Consider the following 23,153-nt stretch of genomic DNA (forward strand, 5'->3'; position numbering starts at 1 on the left):
GCTAGCAAGGATGTGGATAAAAGGGAACCCATGTGACTGTTGGTGGTAATGCAGATTGGTGTGGACATTATGTAAAATAGTACGGATTTTCCTCAAAAAAATTAAAAATGGCCCTAGCTGGTTTGGCTAGGGTCGGCCTGGGGACTGAAGAGTCCCAGGTTTGATTCCAGTCAAGGGCATGTACCTTGGTTGCAGGCACATCCCCAGTAGGGGGTGTGCAGAAGGCATGTGATCGATGCTTCTCTTTCATCGATGTTTCTGGCTCTCTATCCCTCTCCCTTTCTCTCTGTAAAATAACTCAATAAAATATACTTTTTTAAAAAAATTAAAAATGGCATTGCTTTATGACCCAGCACTTCCACTTCTGGGTATATATCCAAAGGAACCCAAAATACTAATTCAAAAGAATAAACAGGGTGGGGTTGATATTATACTCTTGATAGTTGATTAAAAAAAAATCTTAAGTGTTTTCACCACAAAAAGAGTGCTAATTATGTGAGGTGATGAGATGCTAAAAAATATCAACCTTATTAAGAAGTATATATTAGCAGCCTTTTAAAGTAAGTGGGCTATATAAATTTATTTTAAATTTACAATATTAAAATTGAATTACCATGATCTTATATATAGCCTCCCATAGATTTTAAACATATTTTTATATCTCCCAACCAAGAATCTGTAAATCACATTTTTGACCATATATATTTTTTCTAAAAACTCATAATATAGGTGATAAAAAATTGTGATCATGTAAATAAAAGAAAACCAAAGCATATAATTAAATTAGGCACAATTATAAGTGGGTGGTTTTTTTTTTTTAGAAAATGAAGAACATAGAAATATAGATTAAGAAAACAAAGTAGAAGGCATCTACTCATGTACAGATATTTTTTAACAAAAAATTTACAATAGACTTTTTCTAAAGTATCACATCCAAGATAGAGCAATTAAATAAATTTACTTAATAAGCAATTATAATAAATTTAATCAACTTAGAGAGTAATATTTATCTATATTTACATAATCTTGGGAATGAATAAATCTGATTAAAGGAATGAAAAACATAGACTATTTGAGAGACTGCCTAACAGAATTACTGTTCCATTCAAATATCTACATTTCTAGCTTTTTATGCTCTATTCCATCATGTGGCTTCCAAATGGCTCACGTTGAAAGGCACTCTGAGGTGAAGTTCTGATCACACGTTTTTCAGGTGACCTGCAAATGGCTTCAATAATTTGAAAGAATTGGTAATAAAACATTTATCTTTTTATAAAAAAAATCACTTTGATGATCAGAATGAATATTATCAGCACATAAGATAAATGGGCAATGTGTGTGAGAAAGATAGAAGTCCAAGAATTTACTACAGCCCTAGCTGGTTTGGCTCAGTGGATAGAGCGTCGGCCTGTGGACTGAAGGGTCCCAGGTTCGATTCCGGTCAAGGGCATGTACCTTGGTTGTGGGCACATCCCCAGTAGGAGGTGTGAAGGAGGCTGCTGATTGATGTTTCTCTCTCATCAATGTTTCTAACTCTCTATCCCTCTCCCTTCCTCTCTGTAAAAAAATCAATAAAATATATTAAAAAAAAGAATTTACTACATTGATAGCATGGGTTCACAATCTAAAAGTGAATTTAAATATTTCTATTATTTATGTCTTCTGAATATAATGTAAACTTATACATACTTATTTAGAAGGCCCTGGAACTTACAGAAGGCTAGAGAAAGTTTAAAGTGCTATTATGTAGGTTATAGCAGATCTTTTAGAATATGTAATATTGCTGTGTTTAGGATGGCTTGGAAAACTGAATGAATTGGAGATAACAGGGTCTCAAGAAATTCCTGGGTCTTTTGCTACATAGATCATGAAACTTACTCAGATATAAAGAAGCAGGTGATAATGAGAAATAATTTCAAAATATTACCAAGATGAAAAATAATAAGAATCCTATATAATAAAAGTATAGTATGCAAATTGTCCCCTCAACCAGAGTTCTTCTGGGAGTTCGACCCGCGGGTTGGGGCAGGGTCGGCTGGGGGAAGGGAGGGAGGGAGGCCCTGGCTGACAGCCGGAAGCTGATAGGGACCCTACCAGTGCATGAATTTAACTGGTATTACGATATTTAATGTTAGTTTTTTGATCAGTAAAAGACGGACCAATTTTAGCAGCACTTACTCCCAAGCTTTAATTTTACCCTTTTGCTAATAATTAACATCTATTTACACTAAATAAACACCACCATTTGCATAGTACTGGCAATATATTTTCCTACTAATTACTAAATGCTTAGGAAAAATAATTATGTCCTTAATAGTAATATAAAATATTTAGCAATCATTCTTTTAAAGTAAAAAGTAAAAAGACCATAGTAGTTCTTAAAATGGGCTCATCCCTTTGGAGCGTTAAAATCAGGCAAGTATTGAGATAGAGTATGGAAAGCAAATTTTCTCAAAGGAATTTATATGAAAGCTAAAGAAAAGAACACATTATTGAATTATTTCAGATATGCTATGTACATATTAAATGGTACTACAGGTCAGGTGTTTTCATTATGCTGTGACTCCTTTTGATATCATCCAGGTTATAACAATTTTTCTTCTCTATGTATTAAGTTTAAAGAATTATAATCACTCAAAAACATTTATAGTATTCCTAACTAATAAGTATTTAATATGCATGCTTAGCTAAAAACAATTGTGATATGAAACTTGGTATATGCATTCTGCATATTATAGACCATATTTTAAAAGCAAAATAATTTAAAAATTTTTGAGCATTTATTTGATAGTTCTTTATGTTCCTACTTAAGGAATAGGTTGTCAGTGGGATGTTCAAATGGAAAATGCCCATAGGAATGCTGTCAGAGGGATGTTCAAATGGAAGATGCCCATAGGAATGCAAAAAAAGCTACTATTAAAAAATTGAATAATTACATGAAATGTTATGCCATAGTTAAAATCATAGCGCCACCTCTACTCCCAAAATCAAATCAAAATCAAACTTTAGAGGTCAAAATTCAAGTGAAATTCTGAAAACCTGTGTCAGATATCAGATCTCAATTCCCCAGCTCAGATGTATGGGAAGTTCCCTGCATGTGGGTCAAGCCTTGTTCCTGATGAATGTAGCACTCACCTCTGCTCAGGAAAAACAGGATGAAATGATCTGCCTCCTTGTACTCATCCACACCAACAGAACAAACAATAAAAATCCAAAATATATAATTTAGTTTACAACACACTACATGTTTTTTCCCTATCTTACCTTACTAATCATGGTTTACTGAGGTGAAACCTAATAATAACAATATTAAGTAGCACACACTCTCTGAGGAGACTCAGCATAGCCTAGGTGACAAGCTGGGAAACATTCTGAATCAAACAATCATTCCTGTTAATCTTTAAAATGAAAAGGTTTGCCCAGCTGGCGTGGCTCAGTTGTTGAGTATAACCTATGAAGCAGGAGGTCACAGTGCCATTCCCGGTCAGGTTTCAGGCTCTATCCCCAGTAGGGGGCATGCAGGAGGCAGCCAATCAATGATTCTCTCTCATCATTGATGTTTCTCTCTCTCTCTCTCTCTCTCTCTCTCTCTCTCTCTCTCTCTCTCTCTCTTCCTCTCTGAAATCAATAAAAAATACATTTTATAAAACAGAAAGGTTTTTCATTTATATATATAAAAGGCTAATATGCAAAGTGGCCCCTTGGGAGTTTGACCTGGAGACCAGGAGTTTGATCATTCACTATGACATGCACTGACCACCGGGGGGGAGGTACGGAATATGGTGGGTGACCAGCAGTGGCAGGGGGGTGCTGAGGGAGTGAGGGAAGTAGGAAGTGGGGTGGCGGGGAGGTGGGGAACCTGATTCTCCCTGCTCGTGCATGAATTTTGTGCACTGGGCCTTTAGTATAATAATAATGTTAGGTCCAGGTTTTGTTGTACTTCAAATGTATATAATTTTGAAGACCCTTTGAAGTAAATGAACACAAATTCATAAAATTTTTTCAGTAACGTGAATCTTAACTGAAAGTGGTGTTAACTGGTTGGAGTCAAATACCTAATTGGGGCGAATTTTACAAAAACATGTGAACATATTTCTAGGGCCCTTGAAAGAAACCAGTACAAATGAGGGGCTCCCAAGCTTCATCTTTAGTAACTTCAGTGCACATCTTCCATGACCTACAGGCAGTTTGAAATGCACTTCTAGGCCTAAAAACTCCTAGAGATGACAATTTGGATGTTCTCCAGCTAAAGGTCAGCAAGGAAGTCATGAGACTGGTGGCAGGAGATGGCAAGGAAAGGAAGAGATTGTTGAAACTGAGCAGGGCCTCTAACAGGGCACAGCAGAATTGGCCAGTAGTGCGTTATTAAAGGAGCCGTGGTGTTGAGCAACATAGAAAAGGCGGTATAGGAAACATGGCAGCAAGAAGGAATTTGCACTTGCTGTGGTGATTTTGAAATAACATTAGTGACAGAGGGAAAAGGTTAGATAAATCAAATTCAAAGTTCTAAGCAAAATTTCTTCTACTTCTGGGCCTGTGCTGAGAATTTTTCATGATGGTAAGGACCAATAGTCAGCGAGACAAGTTAGTGGAGCAGATCTCTGCACCTTCAATATTTTCTTCAATTCCTGGCAATGAGTGTTAATGTGTAATGACTCAGTTAACAGAAGTACTTTTTATCCTTATAGTATTGAGTTACATACACCAATAGTTCTGAAGATATAGCAGTCAATAATCTTTTTCTCACAAAGTTACTAGCCAATTGCTGGAATTTAACTGGCTCTTCTCTGTTTCTCAGTCTTTCTGTAACATAGATTATTTATCAGAAAGTAAACTTATTGTCACTTAGGAAGAAAACCTGCTGTGATTATGCTGTAGCACAGAGACCATTCGCCGTGTACATTATTCACTTAGCACTTCACCGTGCATGAGTCCCTCAGGGTTATCCAGGTAAGGGAATGACTGTACGCAGCTTGCTCGACATAGTCTTTCCTATTATCCTCAGCCTCTCCTATTATATAGTCTTAGCCCAGAAATATATTTCTACTCCTTGATCACTCATGTAATCTTTTATTTAAAACCATTTATGGAATTATTTTTTAACATACACATCAGTATTACCTCATGTAAGTTATGAAAAATTAGATTAAATAGTCCTACTGCAAATAGCATAAGAATGAAAAGCATAATGTCCATAAGTTATGCTAATAATGTTCAAAAATACAGAAATGAAAAAGATAAACTACAATGTGATAGTACTAAACACTGAATAAAATGGTAAAATTAAAACAACTGATCACACCAAGGGTTGGCAAGGATATGGAGCAATTTGAACTCTGAAACTCTGCTAATGGGAATGTAAAGTGTCACAACTATGTTGTAAAACAGTTTAGTAATTTGAAGAAAAAAAAACTAGTTGTTTTTTATACTTATCATGTGACATAGCCATTCCATTCTTAAGTATTCATCCAAGAGAATTAAAAGTATATTCTTATACAAAGACTTGGACACAAGTGTTTACCTCAACTTCAGTCGTAATAACTAAAACCTGGAAAGAACCTTTCTGGATATTAACAGGTGAATAGATAAATAAATTGTGGTATATTAATATAATCCTATATAATAAAGATGTAATATGCAAATGGTTGTTATGCCCTGAAGCGTAATGATCAACCGTGTAACAACCGGATCACAGATCAGCAGGAGGGTGGGGCAGCAAGCTACAAGCGGGTGGCAGAGAGCTCCAGGAGGGGGCAGCGCAGCCAGCTATGAGGGAGGGGCGGGGGGAGGAAGCTACAGGAGGGCAGGGCAGTGGGCTGAGAGCTACTGGAGGGTGGCAGCGAGCTACTGGCGAGCTACTGGCGCATAGATTTGTGTGCCGGGCTACTAGTATAATTATGAACAACAATGAAAAAAAATTAATTAACAATACTTGCAACAGTATTAAAAATTTTCAAAATAATTTTAAGAGAAAGATACCAGACAAAAAAGAGTACATTTGGGCCCTAACCAGTGTGGCTCAGTTGTCTGGAGCATCATCCTATACACCAAAAAGTGGCAGGTTTGATTCCCAGGCAGGGAAAGTGTGGGAGGCAACTGATTGACTCTCTCTCTCTCTCTCTCTCTCTCTCTCTCTCCCTTCTTTCCTCAATTAAAAAAAAAACAACAGTACATTTGGAATGGATTCAACTTTTCCAAACTTCTGGAATGTGAAAACAAATCCACACTAATAGAAATCAGATCCATGTTTTCCTAGAGACAGAGAAGTAGGGAGGGAGAAATAAATAACAAAGAGTCATAAGGAAACTTATGGGTGATCCTTATATTCATTTATTTCAATTGCAGTGGTTATTTTAAGTGTATATATATGTATTTAAAAAATAAAATTGTATATTTTAATAATGTGCCTTCAATGTACAATAATAATATCTTAAGAAACCCATGAAGAAGAAGGTGGACAATGAGAATGTGGAAGATGAGAAGGGTGACGAGATACTATTGCAGTTGCTGTAATTACTATATTGCAGGTTTTAATAATTTAAAAAAATATGGTCCTCCCAGTAATCTTTGTAATATAGATAGCCTGAGACTTGCTCACAACCCACACTACACTACCTACCGTTAACAATACAGTCCTAAAATGCCCACAAGGCTGAAATATCATCCAATATAAGAAAAGGGTGATATACACGTGGACCAAATGGCAGAACAACTGAACAACCAATCCAAGTGTAATATGCTAATGATAAACTAAGGCTGCTCAACCTCTCACTATGACGTGCATTGACCACCAGGGGGCACATGCTCCGACTGGTAGGTTAGTTTGCTGCTGGGGCCCAGCAGATTGGGACTGAGCGAGATGAGTCAGACACGCCCTGGAGCCCTCCTGCAGTCCTCCCCCCTTCCGGCCCAGTCGTGCACCAGTGGGGTCCCTCAGCCTGGCCTGTGCCCTCTCACAATCCGGGACCCCGTGGGGGATGTCAGAGAGCCATTTTCAGCCCGATCTCACAGGCCACTCACCTTGGGAGGGCACCAGACACAGAGCTTATGGCTGGTGAGTGCTGCTGCAGCAGCATGAGCCTCTGCTGATCGGGACTGATTGGGTGCAAGCCCGTGGCAGGCACAGTGGGGCCAGGATGAGTGGGAGCGGCAGGTAGGAGCTGCAGGAGGCGTTGGACTGCGGGTTTCGGCCCTATCCCTGCAGGTCACCCAGAGGGACCCCACCCGTACATGAATTCATTCATAGGGCTTCTACTTTACATATATAATGGGGCATTTCTGGTTGATGCAAAATGTGAGGTCTGATAGAGAAAACCAGCTAAGACCAGAGATAATACCCAGTTTGCTGGTTGAATATTTAGACATTGATTACCTAAAGTAAGTGTAAATAACTAAGATAATTGATGATGATATAAAATAGCTTTACATTCCTCCCAAGTGGGTCTTATCCCATTCTCTCAAATTACAAAAATCATCCAAAGATACAACATACAACCCCTTCATCACAATGCCATCCTACATATTCTGATGCAAGGAACTTCTTTTGTCCTCACTCTAATAATGACGTGTGCTTACTTTTTAGGCTCATACAATTTATACTGTCATGTGCTTATTGACTACCCTCTTCCTGGAAGTGGGCTTATAACATTGACAAAACAGACAAAAGTTCCTACTCTCATGGTGTTTATATTATAGTGGGGAAGACAAACAATAAACAACATAATTAAATAGATTACAGCCTATCTATAATAATAAAAGTGTAACATGCAAATCGACCAAATGACTGAACAGCAGAACGACCATCTGGACGACCTTCCAGACCACCTTCCGGATGACCACATTATGACATGCACTGGCGCCAGGCCAGCCAAGGTGGGTGCAATGTGATTGGTCAGGGGACTCTACGATCGATTGCCCCAAAGAGGGAGACCCAGGCCCTCCTCTGCATGGAGATCAATCGCAGAGCCCTGGCTGGGTGGGAGAGGCCACCCTCTGCAGGGTTTTCAATCTGGGGATGATCAATCACCCCACAGAGGGAGGCCCAGGCCATCCAAGAGATGGCACCCCATGCCTGTCGCCCTCAGAGGGAGGTGACCAGTTGCAGGGGATGGGGGGCAGCACACCATATAGATAGCAAGCAGTGGCAGCAGCAGGAGTGGGGTCAGCTGCTGGCAGCCAGGGGAAGGAAAACCCCAATAGGCCCTGACCACCAGCCAGGCCTAGGAACCCAACCCGAGGGGTCCCGGATTGTGAGAGGGCATAGACTGGGCTGAGGGACACCCCCTTGTGCCTAAATTTCATTCACTGGGCCTCTAGTTGATTTATAAACAGGGCGTGATCAATTGCAAATGACTGGTTAAATTTTAAGGGCTATGTGGTGTGGTTTGGGTCCAAGATAAGGATAGAAACTACGGTATTTATGTTATATGGTTTTATAAAACATCTGTATTTGTATTATATTTCATCCTACTAAGTATCATATGAATTAAAGTACACTATAATTGCTGCTATTAACATTTTGGTAGAAAGAAGGAATATCTGTTACAATAAATGCCTTGGCCACTATTATCTAACTGTGGCTTTTATCTTTTTATTCTAAATACCATAATCATTTCACCATAAAATTCTGGGCATATGCATTAGCAACAATAAATGCATCCATAAAGTTCAATGCAAATTTTAGTACTAAGTTAGGAATGGCTAGTGTGAGGAAAGAATAAAAGGTTGTTACATATTGCTTCCTAGAGAAGGTGAGTGTTGAACCAAATCTTGAAGGGATAAACTAGATAGATTTATTAATAGAAATTGCAGTGTCTGGATCATTAAACAGTATCTCAAAGATATTTCAGTAGTCAAAGAATCCTATTAGCAAAATCATGGGATGAAAAAGAATATTTAAAATGTCTGTGGAGGTTCTAGTAAGAAGCCTGGCCAACATTAAAGGGATCTGCTAAGTGGGACTGCAGACCACCTTAGATATCTGGGGAAGTGAGGCTTAGGGGAAGGTTTATAAAAGAAGTTTCAGAAATACATGCATTGCCCTTTAAATAGAGTTAGGGTGGGCTAGGTGTTAATAGCCTAGATACTATAGCTAGACTACCTAAAGGTCACATCTTATCTAATAAAAGAGAAACATGGTAATTAGCTGTACATCTGCTACCCTTCCCATTGGCTAATCAGGGCAATATGCAAATTAACTGCCAGCCAAGATGGCAGCCGGCAGCCAGGCAGCTTGAAACTAACATGAGGCTTGCTTGCTTCAGTGACGGAGGACTCCAACGTTCCCCGCCTGCCTTGCCGGCCTCTGAGCTTACAGTTTGAAACATTGTTACAAATATAGAAGCTAAACAAAACCCCAGAAACCTACTTTCAGCGAGCCGGGATCTCAGAGCTGGAGTTGATACAGAGTTTCGATTATAGAACACAAAAAAAACAGATAACTGCTTTCAGTAGCAGAGGCCTCAGAGCTGGAGCAAGAGCTAAAGATGGCTCAGAATAAAAAAAAAAGAAAAAAAGGAGCGGTTGGGAGCTTCAGTCACCCACCAGGCTGAAAACGGCCCTCAGCCCCTCAGCCAGACTGGCCAGGCACCCCATGGGGACTCCCACCCTGAAGGGTGTGTGACCAGCTGCAAACAGCCATCATCCCCTCATCCAGGCTGGCCAGGCACCCCAGTGGGGACCCCCACCCTGATCCAGGACACCCTTCAGGGCAAACCAGCCGGTCCCACCCATGCACCAGGCCTCTATTCTATATAGTAAAAGGGTAATATGCCTCCCAGCACTGGGATCAGTGGAGCTGAGAGGCCTCCTGGCACCGGGATCAGCGTGACAGGGGGCAGCGCCCAAACCCCCTGATCGCCCTGCGGCTCTGTGTGTGACAGGGTGCAGCGCCCCAACCCCCTGATTGGCCCTGCTCTGTGTGTGATGGTGTAGAGCCATAACCTCCCCATCGGCCCTGCCCTGAGTGTGACAGTGGTGCCGCCCCAACCCCCTGATCGGCCCTGCTCTGTGTGTGACAGGGGGCAGTGCCACCACCCCCTGATTGGCCCTGCTCTCTGCGTGACAGGGGGTGGCGCCCCAACCCCCCAATCGGCCCTACCCTGAGCGTGACTGAGGGTGGCATTGCAACCTCCCGATCTGCCCTGCTCTGTGCATGACAGGGGGCAGTGCCCCAACTCCCCAATCGGCCCTGCTCTGAGCCCGACCAGGGGCTGCACCTAGGGATTGGGCTTGCCCTCTGCCACCCGGGAGCAGGCCTAAGCCAGCAGGTCGTTATCTCCCGAGGGGTCCCAGACTGCGAGAGGGCACAGGCTGGGCTGAGGGACCCCCCTTTTCCCCCCGAGTGCACACATTTTTGTGCACCGGGCCTCTAGGTAATCTATAATAATAAAAGCGTAATATGCTAATTAGATGAGACATCCTTCTGGATGACCCTCTATACCAGCCGTGGGCAACCTACAGCCCGCGGGCCGGATCCACCCTGTTTGAAATGAATAAAACTAAAAAAAAAAAAAAAGACCGTACCCTTTTATGTAATGATGTTTACTTTGAATTTATATTAGTTCACACAAACACTCCATCCATGCTTTTGTTCCAGCCCTCCGGTACAGTTTAAGAACCCGTTGTGGCCCTTGAGTCAAAAAGTTTGCCCACCCCTGTTCTAGACAATGTCAGGGCTGTAAGGGAAGCCTGTGCTGGCAGCCAGGGGAAGGAAGGCCTACTATTGCATGAATTTTGTGCATCGGGCCTCTAGTCCTATCTAATAAAAAGTGAATATGCTAATTGACCCTCACACCATCACAAAGATGGTGGCACCCACAGCTAATAAGAAGGGAATATGCTAATTGACTCACCCGCCCTCAAAGATGACAGGACCCACAGCCAATAAGGAGGGAATATGCTAATTGACTGCCCCATCCTCAAAGATGGTAGCACCCACAGCCAATAAGGAAGGTGCTAATTGACTGCCACACCCCCAAAGATGGTGGCACCCACAGCCAATAAGGAGGGAATATGTTAATTGACTGCCATGCCCTCAAAGATGGCAGTGCCCACAGCCACAAGGTGGTGGTTTCCAGTCCTCTGAGCCCTGCCGGGGCAACAGGTCCATGGCAAGGCCAGGCCTGGCCCCAGGTGGACCTGGCCTTACTCTGCCTGCCTCTGGAGTCCCCCAGTCCCCTCAGCCCCTCAGCTTCCCAGGCCCGGCCCGAGGCTCAGGTAACCAGGGCTGGCTGAGGCTTGCACTGCTGGCAGTGGCAGCAGCAGAGGTGTGATGTGGCATCACCTTCCCCTGATCACCAGGTCACCTTCCACCCCTGAGGGTTCCTGGACTGTGAGAGGGAGCAGGCCAGGCTGAGGGATGCCCATCTCAAATGCATAAATTGTCATGCACTGGGCCTCTAGTCCTATCTAATAAAAGAGAAACATGGTAATTAGCCGTACATCCGCTCCCCTTCCCATTGGCTAATCAGGGCGATAAGCAAATTAACTTCTAGCCAAGATGGCGGCTGGCAGCCAGGCTACTGACACGAACAGGAGGCTTGGTTGCTTAAGTGATGGAGGATTCCAATGTTCCCCGCCTGCTGCTGCTGGGATCTGAGCTGCTAAGAAACATTGTTACAAATATAGAAGCTAAACAAAACCCCAGAAACCTGTTTTCAGTCAGCTGGGATCTCAGAGCTGGGTCACAACAAAGTTTCAAATACAAAAAGTAAACAAAGCCAGAAACCTGCTTTCAGCAGCCGAGGTCTCACAGCTAAAGCGGACTCTCAGCTCCAGTGACTGCCATAAATCCAAGAATAAAAAAAAAAAAAAAAAGGAAAAAAGGAGCAGTTGGGAATTCAGTCACCCACCAGCCTGAAAACGGCCCTCAGCTCCTCACCCAGACTGTCCAGGCACCCCAGTGGGGATCTCCACCCTGAAGGGGTTGTGACCAGATGCAAACAGCCATTATCGCCTCATCCAGGCTGGCCAGGCACCAAAGCGGGATCCCCACCCTGATCCAGGACACCCTTCAGGGCAAACCAGCCGGCCCCCACCCATGCACCAGGCCTCTATCCTATATAGTAAAAGGGTAATATGCCTCCCAGCACCGGGATCACCAGAGCCGCGAGGCCTCCTGGCACCAGGATCAGCGTGACAGGGGGCAGCGCCCAAACCCCCTGATTGCCCTGCGGCTCTGTGTGTGACAGTGGGTGGGGCCACAACCTCCCTATCCGCCCTGCTCTGTTTGTGACAGGGGAAGGCGCCCGAACCCCCTGATCGGCCCTGCCCTGAGTGTGACAGTGGCGGCACCCCAACCCCCTGATCGGCCCTGCTCTGTGGGTGATAGAGGGTGGCGCCCCAACCGCCCCCCATGGGCCCTGCTCTGTGTCTGATGGTGTAGAGCCATAACCTCCCAATCGGCCCTGCCCTGAGTGTGACAGGGTGTGGTGCCCCAACCCCCTGATCTGCCCTGCTCTGTGTGTGACAGGGTATGGAGCCCCAACCCCCCTGATGGGCCCTGCTCTGTGAGTGACAGGGGGCAGCACCCCAAATCCCTGATTGGCCCTGCTCTCTGCGTGACAGGGGGTGGCGCCGCAACCTCCTTATCGACCCTGCCTTGAGTGTGACAGGGGGCGGTGCCCCAACCCCCCAATCGGCACTACCCTGAGCGTGACTGAGGGTGGCATCACAACCTCCCGATCTGCCCTGCTCTGTGCATGACAGGGGGCAGCGCCCCAACTCCCCAATGGGCCCTGCTCTGAGCCCGACCAGGGGCTGCACCTAGGGATCGTGCTTGCCCTCTGCCACCCAGGAGCAATCCTAAGCCAGCAGGTCGTTATCTCCCGAGTAGTCCCAGACTGTGAGAGGGCACAGGCTGGGCTGAGGGACCCCTCCTTCCCCCAAGTGCACAAATTTTTGTGCACCAGGCCTCTAGTATATATATAAAAGGCTAATATGCAAAGTGTCCCTTTGGGAGTTTGACTGGGAGACCAGGAGTTTGATCGCTCGCTGACCACCAGTGGGCAGCGCAGAATGAAAGAAGACCCAAGCTGGTAGTTGGAAGGTCCTGATTGGCCCTGATCACCAGCCAGGCCTAGGAACACTAGTTTTGTAATAACTGCTGCTCTAACAGTGGACAATTCTGTGACGTCTTCATATCTCAGTTTCTTCACAGTAAAATGGGAGTAGTAACAATACTTTTTCATTTTAAGGATTAAAGCTGTCATTACATACAATGCATACAAAGCAATGACTGAGATGGTTAGCATCATAATGACTTATATTTACAAACGTGAAAGAAAGGGGGGATCTGGAATGTCTGATGAACTGATTGCACAAAATAAGTTGTAATTAAATTGTTCGACACATCAATATTAGACCTTTCTTTTGTTTCAGGTGTTGCTAGTAAATACTGGCTTCTCTAAAATCATTTCATTTATGGATTTTTAATGAGTTCTAAAGGGGTTACTGGCATTGCTTACACTTCTGGCACCTATCACTGTATGGAAATACCTATTACTGCTGCCAGACTGGTTTCAAAGCGAAATAAAATTTTTCATTAATGGCTCTGTAATTTACTATGTCTAAGGTGTAAAAGTTAGTAGTGTATAGCAGTGCCTTTAGAGGTATTTTATAATTTAATTGGCCTTTTCTTCTCTCTCTCTCTCTCTTTTTAAATTAATTGCCGATTAAGTAAGCATTATGATTTCCATGGAACAAGAAAGTTTTCTTCAAAATATGTCACAGCTGCCTGGGAAAGCTGGTAATAAGCTTCTAATAAGAACCTGTTAATAAGCAGCTTAAAGGTATCTCAAAATAATCCTTCCAGGAACTTCTTCAGCCCCCATCCAACCCAGACACATCAAAGAGAGAGAATACAGAATAGAAATGCATATTGATCATTACCTGCATTTTTGTTGTGGGGATCTTTTGTTGTGCACAGTGTGAGAAGCTTAATATGTACAAAAGAAGAGAAATAGCTTAAGAGAAATGAAATGTGAGTCCTATTATTAATAGAATGTCTCTATGTTACCTCATGGGCTGAACGAGCTAACGTAATGCTTTATTCTTTTCTTTTAGCAGAAACCTCACTTTGGTAAACTTTACTTTTGGGGGATGCATCCCAACTAAAGTCATATCTATAATAGCTTGATGATACAATTCCCTAGTTGGGGTCCAAAGATTAAAAATATTCCAGTAAGTTGACTGCTCAGTGAACATTAGTTATATTGTGGCCCAATATTTTTATTCCCAAAACAAGGAAACCATGTTTTTGTGCATTCCTAGTTTTGTATTTTGGGTGAAAGTCCAGTTGTCTTTTGACAAAAAAGGGTTTATATGAGCAATGTCCCTTAGAATAAAGCCATCACATACTTCTGAAATCTATGACCAGAACTAGATGCTCACATGACAATAAGTTAATTCGAGAGAGTGACTGCTTAAAATTTAGGGAAAGGATTTTCCCTCTTACTTCTGGAAAAAATGTAAGAGTTTGGTGCTTCTGCAGCCACCTTGCAACAATAAGAAAAGAGCCTGTATGAGTATTGCATCAACTTGAAGGGATATTAGCAAAACATTTTCCTTAACTAAGTTTTCTACTTTTCATATTTCTTATGAGATCTTACAATAGGAAGGATGTTGATATTTGGAAAAATACTGACTACCTGAAAAAATATAATTATCTTCAACCATTCACTTTCTTAACTAAAAGAAAGTTACTTAACTGCATTTTTTGGTTACTATAATTGTAAGACTCATATTTTTCTTTGTTGTTGCAAGGCAACCATCTACACTAATAAAAGAAAAAGATGCTAATTGACTGTACTTTCGCTACACCCACCAGCCAATCAGAAGAGTATGCAAGCCCTAGCTGGTTTGGCTCTGTTGATGGAGCATCAGCCTGTGGACTGAAGGGTCCCAGGTTCGATTCCAGCCAAGGGCACATGCCTGGGTTGCAGGCTTGATCCCCATTAGGGGATGTGCAGGAGGCAGCCAATCAATGATTCTCTCTCATCATCGATGTTTCTATCTCTCTTTCCCTCTCTCTTCCTCTCTGAAGTCAATAAAGATATATTTAAAAAAAAGAGTATGCAAATTAACCCAACAAAGATGGCAGTTAATTTGCATACACAGGCACCCAGCAAAGACTGAAGACAGTGTAGAAGGAAGTCAAGCACTGCAGAAGGGAGCCAAGCGGTGGAGAAGGGAACGGATCAGAGGTAGCAGAGACGGGAGCGGAGCTGAGGCAGCGGACATGGGAGGGAGCGAAGTGGTGGAGAATGAGGGAGCGAGGCCACGGAGACAGGTGGGAACTGAGGCAGCAGAGAAGGGAGTAAGCGAGGCAGTGGAGAAGGGAGCAAAACCCGCCTCGGTGGGCTTTGCTTTCTTCTCTGCTTCACTCTGGTCTCAGGAAGCCCTATTCTTGCAGGAATCTTCCTGCAATGGGCCTCAAGTGTATTATAATTCCAGTTATAGATATTACTGAAGTTTAATAATCATATTGTTGTTAGCAGCCATATTTGCAGTGAGGTATTTTTGTTGCTGTTATTATTATTCATTAATTTATAAGTATTACCTTTTCCGCTCAGTTCATTTCTGGATGTGTTGTGAACAGAGGAACCAAGTATCCTAATATAAAATGCCAGGGGCTGTCACTACCTAAACGACCACATGGATGACTGAACAGTATCCAGCTGCGTGGGGCGACCAGGCCAGCAGGGGGGGAAGTTGGGGCAACCAGGTGGGGGGGGGACAGTTGGGGGCAACCAGGCTGGAAGGGGGGGAGGTTAGGATAAATTTGATGGGTCTCAGCATGGTGGGAGGGTGTTCTGTGCCTCAGCTGGGGGGCAGTGGAACTCTGGGTCTCACACAATCGGGGGGGGGGGGGGGGCGGGTGGCCGGCCTTAAAACCAGACCCTGATAGGAGGGAGGAGGGAGCCCCATTCCTCGCGGAATCGGCTGTTGATCAACTTGCTGTCAGTAGCCTGCCAACCAGGAATCCCATTCTCCTGCACCCTGGACCCTAAAATATTTCCTCTAATTAATTCCCTTTTAATGTGCATGAATTTCATGTACCAGGCCACTAGTATAAGATATAATAAATATCCTGTAAATTGAAAACCAACTGTCATCTTTTTGTGATCTTTTAAAATTTGGATCTCAAGCCACTAAATTTGAAAGAGTGAGAAGCATAAAAATATAAATTGGTTATTTTTAGCTAAGTTTTTAGACAAATTGACAGTGAATTCAACTACATATATGTCACACTGTAATTGAATGTGTTACCACTAACCTATATTTTTATTATTTTTTGAAATGTATTCCTTAAGGCTTATCAAAGACTAAATATCTGTTTGATAAAAATCTGAATTATAAATATGTTAAGTGAATGATACAGCAATGACTATATATTGTCTTTTTAAAATTAATTAGTGAATTCCAGTTCCAGAAATGGCCAAGCAGCTCACATTGGAATAACCAGCCCAAAGATAACAATTATAAACTCTGGTGGTAGGAGGAACAATTATAAGAACACAATACAGAGCTATTCAAATCAGGAAGATACTTCAAGGGATTCAATCCTTACAACGTAAGTTAACTGGGTGAGATCCAAAGTGTAGGTATCTTTGCCCCAGTCCATGCGAGTATGGCGGCTACAACTCAAGCAAAAAGTGTGGGTCCTATCAGCTTGGGAATTCACCAGAAATAATTTTAGGCAACCAGAGTGGCTGGGAGTTAAAGAGGTAAATCTCAGAAAGGATAAAGTCAAATTGTGGCATGCCTACCCCCCGCCCCCGCCGCCCCCCACACACAAAGTATTTAATAACAGAGCTTTAAAACACATAACACAAAATCTAAAAGAAATTTAAAAGTATAGATATCCAACTAAATAATACAATGATAATTACACTGTATTGTCTAGCAACTGAGAGACTACCAAGACAAAATATTAGTAACAATATCAACCAACATTAATCAGCATTTACAGAATATTAGCCATAACAATAATTGTTCATAAAGTAAATCTCAATGAACACAGTTAAAGAACTAGAAATTTTATTTTCTGTTTATCCTAATATATAAAAACCCAGGTCCATAATGACTGAATGGATGACCGATCCATCCCCTGGCCAGCCCCCAGGCTCCATTGATCAGGGAATGGCTAACCGGGGAACCTGGGCCCCTCAGGCTCCAATGAATCTGTGGCAGCAGCGACTGGTGAGTGGGCAGAAGGCAGACTGCTCGGTCCTCCCCCAGCCCATAGGCTCGCATTGATCAGGGGATGGCTAACAGGGAACTGGAGTGAGTGATGCGGGGGACTGGTGAGCAGCTGGAAGGCAGGCCTCTTGGTCCCTCTTCCTGGCACTCAGACTCCAATCAATCGGTGGTGGAGGGGGGGCGGAACTGGGGACTGGCTTCCTTAGTAGTCCTGTAGGTTCAATCTCCAGAGGACAAACCAGGCACCAACGGACCAGAGCCTCCAGCGTGATCCCGACAGCGCTGCCGGCCTCCTGGAACTCAGCCTTGGGCACTGCAGCTGCTTTCCCTCCCTAGATGCTCCACAAGGAAGAAAGGGTACTGCCAGCAGTGCCAGTATCCTGGGGTGGCCAGCGGTGACTGACTGCTCTCCCTGTGCTTCCTCCAGGTCACTTGAGTCAGCCCCCCCCCCCGCCCCACTCCAGATGAAGTGTGATCACTGCAAACAGAAGGAATGTAGTAAAAAAACAAAAACGGATGATCAAGAGCATGCTGCAGTCAACGTCCGGAGTCTGGCTCAGAATGGAGAGAAGGGAGAATTCCATAAGTTGGCCGATGCCAAGATATTTCTGAGAGACTGCCTGGCATATGACAGTTGTGTGACTGCAGAGGAAGGAGTCCAAGTTTCTCAACAGAACACCAAGGTCTTCTTCGGTGTTCTGAACCTTAATAAGAATGTGATACCTCACAGCACAAGGTGCTGGCAGTGTCCGTGTGTCCTCAGTCTCTGCCTTATTTTACTGCTAAATTCAGCCTCAGTGTCACTGATGCAACCAGAAGGCTCTGTGGCTTCCTCAAAAGCCTTGGGGCACACGGTCTTTGACATGAAGATAGCTGCAGACTTAGCATCCTGGAGAGTCAGAAGGAATTTGTGCATCAGTACTGCCAGCTACCCATGCTGACCTCCACCTTCCCTGGCTGGGACTGATATGTAGAGCGTGTACTGGGTCACCCCACCACCTCTGAACAGCCAAGTCTCTCCAGCAGATCATGGGCTCTCTGGTGAAGGATTACTTCACCAGACGGCAGCAGCTGTCCCCAGACAAGATTTTCCACATCATTGTGGCCCTGTGTATGACAAGACTCTGGAGGCCCTTTGCGAAGATGTCCCCACAGCTTTACGTAGTTCCTGGGGTGCTGACTGCGTGTTAACCTCAGGTGAAATTCTCCAGATAATGGAGCAAAGTGACCTCGCCTCGAATGACGCCTCTGTGGACACTCTGTTTGGAGACATGAAGGAGAAGAAGGTGAGGCTCCATGAGGGTGCCAGCTCCGACGGGTACCTGGTGCACATCTTCAGGCACATGGCCAAGGAGCTGTTCAGCAAGGATGTGGGGGTGCTCACTTACCGTACCCTGAGGAACAAAGACTTCCACGAGGTCACCCTTGAAAGGGACAGAGGTTCTGCTACGCTTTGAGGCTGCTTACAGCTTTCGGAACATCCAGAAGTGGTCCTGAAGCTGTAGAGGGGCAAGTTCCCCTGCCACTTCCTGGAGGTCCTGGCCGGGCCTAAGTGGCAGGGGCCAGGCCCAGGCAGACAACGGGTGTGCAGACAGGGCGCTGCTGCAGCAGATGGAAGGCATCTATGCCGCCATCCCGGTGTGGCCCCTGGAGACCAGCACCCATGTGCAGGAGTGGCTGGGGCGGGGGGGGGGGTGACGGGGCAGGGGGGCAACTCCCCCCGGGCCCAGGCAGCCCTGCACACCGCCTAGCAGGGCCCAGGGCAGCCTGCCAGGACATCAAGTGGTAAAGGTCCAGCAGACGCCCAGCCTGCAGGCCGCCTGAGGAGGGGTGTCAGACACGTGAAGGAAAGGCTTAGCATCTCTGTCATCGCTTTGGTTTTCAGAATTCCCTGCTCCCCATCTGTTGGCTCCCTCCCTCTGAGGGGCACTGTCCTCATCACATGGGTGCAACTGGAATATTGTATCTCGAGTGGATTGCCCTAATGTACGTATCCCTTTATCCAATGATGAAAAAAATCACAAAGAACAAGAATGGAGACAGACTACTGTCCTCTAAGCCTAAAAAACCTCGGAAGTGTCCTGCGAGGAGCTGAGACTTGGTTCTGTCCACGCACCTCAGAGAGATTGGATGAGGAAATGGCCCGGTTTGGCCCTGACTTTACCCATTTATGTTACTCTTGAAGGTGTCTTTGCCACAATGTGAATAAACTGCCACCTTTTGGAATAGGGGCTCATACGTAAGTCTGCATTCCCAACTTTTCTTGAAACAGATCTATGTTCTGCAGCTGTGGCCACCGTCCTGAGATCACATCCTGTCAACCAGGTCCTATTGCTGGGAATCAGGGGGCACTGGAGTGGAGGCCGCCCCACTCCCCATGCCCTTTTACATTCAGGGATTGAGCTGAACTCACTTTGGGGGAGGCCTGGCAAGGGTGACAGGTGTCACAGATGGAAGGATGGAGAATGGAGAGGCAGACACCCTGCTCGGTCCCTCCCTGGGTGGGGTCAGGCAGATGTTGGCCAGCCATCCTGCTCCACAATTGGGTGAGATAGCATCCTCTGTGTTCACCTCTCACCCTGTGGGCCCGGCAGCCCTCTGCGCTCCACAACAGTGCACTCTGCCCTCACATGCTGCCTGCCCTAAGTGAGAAGACAGAGAGCAGTTGGCCCACAGACAACTACACAGAAAGATAGGGCTCTCGACTGGTGAGCTCCGTGGCAGTGGCGGGAGCCTCTCCTGCCTCCGTGGCAGTGCTGAGGAGCAGTGAGCTCAGTGGTAAGGAGCAGTGAGCAGGCAGGCAGTAAGGCGCGAGGGGTCCCGGACTGTGAGAGGGATTTCCAACTGTCTCATGGGGAACAGGCCTAAGCCAGCAGGAGGACATCCTCTGAGGGGTCCTGGACTGAGAGAGGGTGCAGGCTGGGCTGAGTGCACCGGGCCTCTAGTAATATAATAAATTATAAGTTAATGCCAATGTGATATCTAGAAATTCCATGTGCCAACTCATTCCCAAGTCTGACAGCTGCTGGTTTTCTCATTAGTGTCTCTTTCATATTCTCATGCTATAAGGGCTGGCATACCGGAGAAGAAGCTATTTTATTATTATTTTTTGTTGTTGGATGCTTGCCAAAATTCCATAGCCCATGCTCTTCTTTTGCACCATTTCATGAGCTTAAATAGTCATAATGTATTCTGCTTAATACTTTCTGGCAAAGGTTATTAGAAATAACTAGGCAATCATCTTTCAGCCATACACCATTCACCATTGTAAAATACCCTCCCGGATGTTCCCATATGCCCATTAGGCTTTTTTTTAAGTTTCTTTTACTTTGTAAGCCAACCTACTTATAATAAAATTAATATGTTGCTAACATCAGGTCCATGGCTATCTTCTACGCCATCCATCTGGACTTACCTTCCATAATAGGCAAAATTTTATGAATGGTTTCAATCTGTTTTTCCAGACCTGTGATATCCTAGACAAAACTCACAAAGTTAAAGAATTTGATACATGAACTGCAACAGGCACTCCTAAAGCACTGGGCACATTATCAAATTTGAAATTTAAGATCATGTTTATGCTGAAAACTAGAGTTGTTTATTATAGAGGGGTCTTCTATGTTCTTCCACTTGATGATCCTAAGTTTTGAGAGTATTTTCTTTTCTTATTGAACGAGAAGCCCAATGCACAGATTTGTGCACGGGTGGGGTCCCTTAGCCTGACCTGTGCCCTCTCGCAACCCAGGACCCCTCAGGGGATGTCGGACTGCCAAGCTTTGGGCCAATCCTCTCAGGCCGACATCCAAGGGATGTAGCAGTGCCGAAGCAGCAGGCGGCTGGGCGCAGCTCTGCTGCCGCTCATCCTGGCCCCACAGTGCCTGCCACCACCGCCTCCGCCACTCCACTGGGTAGCACTGCAGTGGAGGCCAGAGAGGCTCCCGCCACCAAAGAAAGCTTCACTCGCCAGCCATGAGCCTGACTTTTGGCTGAGTGGCACTCTTGCTGTGGGAGCTCACTGACCACCAGGGGGCAGCTCCTTCATTGAACGTCTGCCCCCTGGTGGTCAGTGCCAACCAGTCGACCTGTCCTTCCAGTCATTCTGGTCGCTCAGTCATAATGGTTGCTAGGCTTTTATATAGATAACTTACACAAATGCTATTCTTGCTACTATTTAGGTTTGATATCCAGGAACCAGAGCTGGTACCTGGCCAAGACATCTAGTTAGTAGAACTTTCAAGAGAAAGAAGGTGAAGGGAGAAGCATAAACCATAGGGAAAAGCCAAGCAAAAGTGTTGTTTTTATCTAACTACTTGCTTCAGCAAGATTCCATGAAGACATTTGCAGCACTAATTGAACCAGAGTTGTTTTCCCTGGGGACAAGGGAGACAACCTTCAGTATCACCATGGAAGAAAGTCATTGGCTGTGGTCATCTAACAGTTGCTGGACAGATAATGACTCACTTGAACAATTGAGCAGCTCCTGTATGACCAGGAAAAATTCTTCAGAAAAGGTGGTACCTTTGATTAGTTGGAAGCCAGCACTCATAGCACCTGGGAATAAGTCTATAAGCCTGGTAATTACATGTATTATATATAATTATAGATGATCAATATGTTGATAATAATGTACTGTGAATCTATATAAGAATCACATCATGGCTTTTCCCCCAATTTTTATAGTGCAAAAATACATAATATAAATTTTACGATCTTACCTATTTTTAAGTGTATAGTTCAAGGGTACTAAGTAAATTCATATTGTTCAATGACTATTAGGAAGGACAAAGTAGAGAATTCAATCTCAGTGTGCCAACTACGGGAAGTCATTAAAATGTATTTTAGAAATCAAAGGTATAAAAAATAGTGTTATCTGAAATAAAAGTTAAATAGTACTTTATATACACTACGTTTATATATTTTTCATTTTGTAGGTATGGATATTGGTATTGTAGGGTTAAAATTAAATTTTTACTATTTTTTAAACATATCCTTTTTAAACTGTTACAATAGTATATGTGAGAGTTAGTGCAGAGTAAGGATTGTAATGAAAAGAAAGGAGTAAATACAAGAGATTTTGAGAAAAAATATAATCAGGGAGAAATAACTTATGGTGCTAGGTTTTTGTCACACTTAAATCAACATTATAATATCGTTTGTTATATGTCTTTTAAGGGCAAGTCAATAAAAACTTCAGGAATAGACATATTGAATTAACAATGAGTTCTGAGTGTCTTGAATTCTGTTTGATTTCTGTCTTACTTTTGTGACTTGTCTTTTAATTATTAGTGTATGTTTTAGATGTCATCAATGATTTTCCTGATTATAATGAGGAAGTTTATTTTAAAGAACATATTATTTTGAAAACAGATCCAATTTTGATTCCATGCTTTCTGTGTTATTTTTAATATTTACATTATTAAGTAATAAGCCAAGTATCAAAAACAAAAACATCCATAGATTTTTAAATATATCATTTAAGTTAGAAGATATATTTTAAGTAACTTTAACATTCAATGTCAGCAAAAAAGTACTTCAGCCATTTTCACCCATGGTGGTCAAAATAAATAAGTCTTGAAGATATAATGCACAACATGGAAACTATAGGTAACAATACTGTGTTGTATATTTAAAAGTTGCTAAGAAGTAGATCTTAAAAGCTCTCATACGATAAAAAATTTAACTATGTGTACAATTGGTGGATGTTAACTAGACTTGGATTGATCATTTTACAGTATATACATATATCAAATCATTGTGTTGTATATCTGAAACGAATATGATGTTATATTATACAATGGTATAATATATGTCATTTATATTCCAATGAAAATAAAAGATAGTTTGGATCTCTTTGTTTATTGTTAAAAAATATTGTCTATCTTCATGCATAGAAGTGTGTCTGATATTTTAGCCAAAATCTATTAGAAAAAAAACTTTGTTTTTAACAGTTA

General features: G+C 43.5%; 1 pseudogene; it reads left to right on the forward strand.

Annotated features, from left to right (window-relative positions):
- Nucleotides 1-17,666: 17,666 nt before the first annotated feature.
- LOC132226587 (nuclear prelamin A recognition factor-like) lies at nucleotides 17,667-18,900 on the forward strand (annotated as a pseudogene).
- The last annotated feature ends 4,253 nt before the right edge of the window (nucleotides 18,901-23,153 follow it).

This window comes from Myotis daubentonii, chromosome 2, assembly GCF_963259705.1.
Source record: "Myotis daubentonii chromosome 2, mMyoDau2.1, whole genome shotgun sequence".
Taxonomy (NCBI): Eukaryota; Metazoa; Chordata; class Mammalia; order Chiroptera; family Vespertilionidae; genus Myotis; species Myotis daubentonii.